The sequence below is a fragment of the Saimiri boliviensis genome, chromosome 14 (assembly GCF_048565385.1).
Source record: "Saimiri boliviensis isolate mSaiBol1 chromosome 14, mSaiBol1.pri, whole genome shotgun sequence".
NCBI lineage: Eukaryota > Metazoa > Chordata > Mammalia > Primates > Cebidae > Saimiri > Saimiri boliviensis.
The window spans coordinates 58,631,888-58,637,671 of record NC_133462.1 but is presented as its reverse complement, the minus strand read 5'-3'; the positions used below and the strand labels follow the sequence as shown (position 1 = coordinate 58,637,671).

The 5,784-nt window shown below is 45.6% G+C and overlaps 1 long non-coding RNA gene across 1 annotated transcript; it reads right to left on the bottom strand.

Annotated features, from left to right (window-relative positions):
* Positions 1 to 469: 469 nt before the first annotated feature.
* Positions 470 to 4,943, bottom strand: LOC141581193 (uncharacterized). Its single transcript, XR_012513722.1, has 3 exons — positions 4,830 to 4,943; positions 939 to 1,052; positions 470 to 636 (listed from the first exon to the last, which is right to left on the bottom strand). It is a non-coding gene; the product is annotated as an uncharacterized LOC141581193 (long non-coding RNA).
* Positions 4,944 to 5,784: the final 841 nt, after the last annotated feature.

The following is a 5,784-nucleotide window of genomic DNA, read 5'->3' as shown; positions in this document are numbered from 1 at the left end:
CAACTAAGTGGCTTAGAATAAGACAAATTTTTTGTCTCAGGCCAGATGCCGTGGCTCATGTCTGTAATCCCTGTACTTTGGGAGCATGAGTGAGAGGATAACTTCAGGTCAGGAGTTCAATACCAGCCAGGCCAACAGGATGAAACCCCACCTGTACTAAAAACAATACAGCCGGGAGTGGTGGCTCACACCTGTAATCCTAGCACTTTGGGAGGCTGAGGTTGGCAGATCAAGAGGTCAGGAGTTTGAGACCAGCATAGCCAACATGGTGAAACCCCATCTCTACTAAAAATATAAAAATTAGCTGGCTGTGGTGGTGCACGCCTGCCATCCTAGCTACTCAGGAGGCTGAGGCAGGAGAACTGCTTGAACCCAGAGGTGGAGGTTGCAGTGAGCTGAGATTGCACCACTGCACTCCAGACTGGAGGAAAGAGCAAGAATCCATCTCGGGAAAAAAAAAAAAAAAAAAAAAAAAAAAAAAAAAAAAAAAAAAAAAGCCAGGTATGGTTGCATGTACCTGTGTTCCCAAGCTACTCAGGAGGCTGAGGTTGGAGGATTGCTTGAGTCAGGGAGGATGAGGCTGCAGTGAGCTGAGATCACACCACTTCACTCCAGCCTGGGTGACAGAACAAGACCCTGTCTCAAGGAAAAAATATTTTATTCTTTCTTTTTCTTTCACAGGCAACAAATTTTTCTTTTAGTAAGGACAACAGTTATATAGCATCAGGGCCCCACCTTCATGACCCATTTTAACTTGATGACCTCTGTAATGACCCAGTCTCCAAATAAGTTCATGCTTGTAATTCCAGCACTTTGGAAGGCTGAAGCGGGAGGATTACTTGAGGCCAGAGCTCGAGACCAGCCTGAGCAACATAGTGAGACTTCACCTCTACAAAACCAATTAAAAAAAAAAAATAGCTGGGTATAGGAATATGCACCTGTAGTCCCAGCTCCTTGGGAGGCAGGAGCACAGAGCCAGTCCAGGAGGTCGAGGCTGCAGTCATCTGTGATTGTGTCACTGTACACCAGCTTGGGCAGCAGCAAGACCTAGTCTGTCTCAAGAGGGGAAAAAAAAAAAAAGTTTGCTGATCCAATTTGGGGTAATTTTTAAAAACTTTAACTCTATTTTTTCATATTGCTTAGCTTTTCTACATGAACTCTGTGATTATAACCAGAAAATAGCAGTCGCATTACTTGTTTTTGTTTGTTTTTTGAGATGGAGTTCTGATCTTGTTGCCCAAGCTGGACTGCAGTGGCATGATCTCTTTTCACTGCAACCTCTGCCTCCTGGGTTAAGTGATTCTCCTGCCTCAGCCTCCTGAGTAGCTGGGACTGCAGGCGCACACCAGCCCACCGGGCTCATTTTTGTAGTTTTAGTAGAGAGGGGGATTCACCGTGTTGGTCAGGCTGGTCTCGAACTTCTGGCTTCCAGTGATGTTCCCGCCTCAGCCTCTCAAAGTGCTGGAATTACAGGCATGAGCCACTACCCCTGGCCATACTTATCTTTTTGTCCACAAAAATGACCAGCATTTCAATTTTTGTTTTGTTTTTCTTAGATGAAAAAAAACTGGTAGTTATAATTGGGGAGGACAATTTGCATTATGGGAATCTGGGCATCATGCCAAGTTCCATAATCTAAGTTGGTAAAAAGAAACTGGGGTTATAGGCTGGTGGGGTGGCACACGCCTATAATCCCAGCACTTTGGGAGGCCGAGGTGGATGGATTACGTGAGGTCAGGAGTTTGAGATCAGCCTGGCCAACATGGTGAAACCCCATCTGTACTAAAAATACAAAAATTAGCTGGGCCTAGTTGTGGGTACCTTTAATCCCAGTTACTCATGAGACTGAGCAGGAGAATCACTTGAGCCTGGGAGTGGGAGTGAGACTCTGTTTCCAAAAACACAAACAAACAAACAAAAAAAAGCAAAAGAAAAATTGGGGTTATGAATCATTTGGTAAGGAATAATGGTCTTGTTCACAAACTTGTGATCCTTTTTTTTCAGGCTAGAAATCAACCCAGTTAGTAAAATAGTAGCAACAGCAGCCAAAAGGGAAGAGTATTTAAAATGCAGGAGGTGCTGGTCTAGGCACGTTCATGGATTACATTATTTAGCCTTGAGCATCATCTTACGAGTACATCCTCATATGGTTCCTATTTGACAGGTGGAAAAACTGAGGCACGGAGACCTATGTCATCTGTCTGGACTCACAGTGGTACTAAGTGGTAGTGCACGTGTCACCTGACATTATCTTGTGCACTATGCCTATCTAATTATTGTTTTTGAGACACAGTTTCCTTCTTCTCGTCCATGCAGGAGTGCAATCTTGGCTCACTGCAACCTCCACTTCCCAGGTTCAAGCGATTCTCCTGCCTCAGCCTCCCAAATAGTTGGGATTACAGGCATGTGCCACCACGCTTGGTGAATTTTATATGTTTATTAGAGATGGGGTTTCTGCATGTTGGTCAGGCTGGTCTTGAACTCCTGACCTCAGGTGATCCACCTTCCTCTGCCTCCCAAAGTGCTGGGTTTACAGGCATGAGCCACCACATCTGGCATTTTTTTTTTTTTTTTTGAGATGGAGTCTCACTCTGTCGTCCAGACTGGAGTGCCATGGGATGATCTCTGCTCACTACACCCTCCACCTCCCAGGTTCAAGCCATTCTCCTGCCTCAGCTTCCTGAGTAGCTGCGATTGTAGGCACGTGCCACCACGCTAGGCTAATTTTTGTAATTTTAGTGGAGTCAGGGTTTCACCATGGTGGCCAGGATGGTCTTGAACTCCTGACCTCAGGTGATCCACCTGCTTCAGGCTCCCAAAGTGCTGGGATTACAGGCATGAGCCACCTCACCTGGCCACTATGCCTATCTCATTGTATTTCTAAAAGGAAAGGGGAAAAAAATTGTACTTCCATCCTCACAGTAATTCCATGAAGGAGATAATATCATCCACCTTTAACAAATGAGAAAACAAAAGCTCCAGTTTTTTTGTTTTGTTTTGTTTTGTTTTTTCCCTCCTGAGACAGTGTCTCACTTTGAAGCCCAAGCTTGAGGGCAGTGGCATGATCTTGGCTCACTGCAGTCTTGACCTCTGGGACTCAAGTGATCCTCCCACTTTAGCCTCCTGAATAGCTGGGACTACAGGGTGACACCACCACACCGCAATAATTTTTTTGATTTTTTTTTGTAGAGATGGGGTCTTGCTATGTTGCCCAGGCTGCTGTCAAACTCCTGGGCTCAAGCAATCCTCCCACGTCGACCTCCCAAAGTGCTGAGATTGCAGGCGTGGTTGCTCCAGCTTCTTTGTTTCCCAGAGCCACACTAAGTTGTTAGTGGCTGAGTCAAGAGAGTCCCGGGGGTCTACTTCAGCGTTTTTCCAGCTAGACTACAGCCACTGTAATACCTGGAAGTTGTCTGACAGTGAAGTAAGATCGATTATTTGGGTGTGGAGCACAAACAGAGGAACCATCTCTTAGAAAACTTAACTCTCACATTCTGATGCGGCCAGGATGTTTTGTAGGAAGAGATTCCATAGCTCCCATCCACGACCAGTGAATAGGAATTAGGTACAAGGCGTGGTGGCTCATGCCTGCAATCCCAGCACTATCAGAGGCCAAGGTGGGCAGATCACTAGGTCAGTTCAAGACCAGACAGGCCAATATGGTGAAACCCCATCTCTGGGCCGGGCACGGTGGCTCAAGCCTGTAATCCCAGCACTTTGGGAGGCCGAGGCGGGCGGATCACAAAGTCAAGAGATCGAGGCCATCCTGGTCAACATGGTGAAACCCCGTCTCTATGAAAAATACAAAAAATTAGCTAAGCATGGTGGCGCATGCCTGTAATCCCAGCTACTCGGGAGGCAGAGGAAGGACAATTGCCTGAACCCAGGAGGCAGAGGTTGTGGTGAGCTGAGATCATGACACTGCACTCAAGCCTGGGTAACAAGAGAGAAACTCCGTCTCAAAGAAAAAGAAAAAAAGAAACCCCATCTCTATGAAAAATACAAAAATTAGCTGGGTGTGGTGGCAGGTGCCTGTAATCACAGATACTTGAGAGGCTGAGGCAGGAGAATCCCTTGAACCCATGAGGCAGAGGTTGCAGTGAGCTATCATGCCACTGCACTCTAGCCTAGGTGACAGAGCAAGATTCAGTATCAAAAAAAAAAAAAAAAGACCGTTTTAGCTGAGTATTCTGAAAAACTTGTCTAGCATTCAAAGCACGGACAGTTTTAGCTGTGTATTTTCAAAAAGTTGTCTCTACCTGCCATAGCTCATGAAGTCAAAACGAGTGATCTGTGTCCCCTTGAGTTGAGCATTCTTTTAGTAAGAAAGGATTAAGTTCAATTTGAATTCTGGAAAACGGCTTCTCATCTTGTCAATCAGCTGTCAGTTTTGTGCGTTAATTTCTAGGAGAGCTAATAGAGTCAATCCAAAACCAAAGGTGTATTCAAGTCCAGATTGACAAGTCAAACCAAGAAAGCAGGCATTGAGCTGGAAGAGGGATCTTTTCCCAGTGGGCCTTAAGGCCCACATAAATCCCTGTGAAGGAATCCGGAAACAGAGACGGAAAGGGACTCGCCTAAGGCTTGTCACATGAAAGTGCCTGGCAGACTGACTGGCAGAGGGCTGGAAATCAAATCCAAATCTTCGGACGTGTAATTTCACAGGATGCTCCGCCTCCCCCAGGCCCAATGTGACACTTCAATGGCTTAACGAGAGCTTGTCGGGATGGAAGTCAACATGAAAAGACATTAGATTCCATCGGACCTGTCTTTGGCCCATTGTCTCTAAGGAGAATGTGCCTGGTTCAAATTCTCACTTTGCTTCTCACCTGAGAGATGTGGCCTCAGTGGTCAATGGGAAATGAGCTGGTTTCAGTCACCAACCTCTCACTCATCAACAAGAAAAATTCCTTCAACCATACATGGATTGTGTTTTCAGGAGTGCTGGGATTCATCCACAGTTCTGAGTAACATGCTAAAAGAGGAAAAAAGATTTGCTGCTCAAGAATGGAGACAGAAATACAGACACACACACACAGACACACACACACACACACACACACACACACGTGACACAAAAAACACCCAAACACAGGCCGCACACACAACTGCTCGTGTTCAGCAAAATACTTAGTGGTATGAGGTGGGCTTTGAACCCGTCCATGCTCCAAAGGAAGACACATCTTTCGCTATTTCAGCCTTCTATTCTCGTAGGGAATGTGAATAATTCTTTCAGACATGGCTCATGATGACAGGGACCACTCTCATTTCACCCTCAGAGGCAGACAAGAGGACTGCAAAAGACTCAGGTGTCGTCCCTACTGACTGAAGAGGACTCCCATTTCCCCTCGAACACAAAGGCACAGCAAAAGTAACTTTCTCTTTGAAGAGCACACAACTTTTAAAAAATACACAGCTAAAACGGTCCCGGCTTTAAGGGCTTTAGCCTTAAAGGCGAGTCCTTTTCCGTCTCTGTTTCCGGATTCCTTCACAGGGATTTATGTGGGCCTTAAGGCCCACTGGGAAAAGATCCCTCTTCCAGCTCAATGCCTGCTTTCTTGGTTTGACTTGTCAATCTGGACTTGAATACACCTTTGGTTTTGGATTGACTCTATTAGCTCTCCTAGAAATTAACGCACAAAACTGACAGCTGATTGACAAGATGAGAAGCCGTTTTCCAGAATTCAAATTGAACTTAATCCTTTCTTACTAAAAGAATGCTCAACTCAAGGGGACACAGATCACTCGTTTTGACTTCATGAGCTATGGCAGGTAGAGACAACT